We start from the raw sequence: 1,558 nt of genomic DNA, 5'->3' as shown, positions 1-1,558 counted from the left end.
ACACAGGTTCAGTGCCTGTCTCTGAGGCGGGTGAGAATCCAGCTCTCACATCTCCCGGCCCTCCCTCGCCCCCGGGGGCACCCCTGTTTTGTGATTCCTTCCTTCTCAACTGTGTTCCATCCATTATGTGGGGACTCTGTTCTCGGGCTGGGGCACAGCAGGGAGCAAACAGGAACCGGCCCTCCTGGGGCCACGTTCTTGGGCAGGGTACCCCGAATGTCCGTGTGATGCCCCTGTGGCCACACGAAAACCTGCATCTCACGGGCTGCGTGGGTGTCCTGGGGCGGCCGGAACAAACTACTTAAAACCACAGACCACCCTCCCCCAGTCCTGGAGACCAGACGTCTGAGGTCAAGGTGTCCCAGGGCCGCGCTCCCTCCAGAGGCTCCAGGGAAGGGTCCTTCCCGCCTCTTCCAGCTTCTGGGGGCTCCAGGCGTCCCTGGGCTTGTGGCCGCCTCCCTCCCGTCTCTGCCTCTGTCTTGCTGGGGCTTCTCCTCTGTGTCTGTGTCTCTGCTCTTCTGTCTCTTGGAAGGACCCTGTCATTGGATTTAGGGCCACCCTCATCCAGGAAGACCTCATGTCAGACCCTTCACTTCATCACATCAGCAAAGACCCTGCTTCCAAATAATATTCTAGGTGGACGTGAATTTGGGGGGGGGGACCCTCGTCATCATGCTACAGGGACCAACAAGAATGCCTTAACTACACTGTCGTTTGGGGGACTAAAACTGGCTCGTTTAAAAAATTTACTTAGCCTTCCACGCTTTTATTAATATTTTCCTAGGCATTTCCCTGGCGGTCCAGTGGTTAGGACTTCATGCTTCCAATGCAGGGGGTGTGATCCCTGGATGGGGAGCTACGATCCCACGTGCCTCATGACGCAGCCAAAAATATAAAGTTAAATAAAATAAAAGAGGGGATGTATGTATACATACAACTGATTCACTTTGCTGTACAGAAGAAACTCACACAACATTGTACAGCAACTATACTCTAAAAAAAGAATAAATAAATCTAACTAAAAAAAAAAAAAGAAACAGCCCTTTGGGTACCCCAGATGGAGGTGCTCGTCACAGCTTGCAGGGCTCAGACCCCAGGGGAGGGGCTGCAGTCGTACTGAACCGTACGGGTCCTGGGAACAGGTCACGGCTATAGGAGACGGGGCCCCAGGACGGCTGCCACGTGGTGACTTCCTGCAGACACCGCCTGCATGGACTCGACCCTCACTCTGGTTTTTGTCCCAAATAAAAGATCGGGAATGGGGGTCGTTTTCCTGAGAGGTGGAGAACAGGAGGGGCATTTGGGTGTTGAAGATGACCCCGGATTGTGGAATATTTTGTTTCATAACCGCACAGAAGAGGCAGTGGAGGTGCCCCGGGAGACGCCGGGGTCGCAGGACGTGGAAAGAGAGCTCGTCTTGCGCCGCTGGACGTGGGGACCCAGGGAGGGGCCCGGGCGGCTTGGTGCCCTCGACTCCACGAGCCCGATGACCCAGGTTGGCCCCGAGCGCCGTGGGGAGAGGCTGGGGACCACAGAGCAGCCCGGAAAATCATCATCG

The 1,558-nt window shown here is 55.8% G+C and overlaps 1 protein-coding gene across 1 annotated transcript in view; it reads right to left on the bottom strand.

Annotated features, from left to right (window-relative positions):
* The window catches only part of ASMTL (acetylserotonin O-methyltransferase like), a 27,828-nt gene that overhangs the window by 1,873 nt on the left and 24,397 nt on the right, over positions 1–1,558 (bottom strand). The window lies entirely within an intron of this gene.

The sequence above is a fragment of the Neophocaena asiaeorientalis genome, unplaced genomic scaffold, assembly GCF_003031525.2.
Source record: "Neophocaena asiaeorientalis asiaeorientalis breed wild unplaced genomic scaffold, Neophocaena_asiaeorientalis_V1.1 scaffold871, whole genome shotgun sequence".
NCBI classification, from domain to species: Eukaryota; Metazoa; Chordata; class Mammalia; order Artiodactyla; family Phocoenidae; genus Neophocaena; species Neophocaena asiaeorientalis.
The sequence above is the reverse complement of the archived record's forward strand: the minus strand, read 5'-3'. Positions and strand labels throughout refer to the sequence as shown.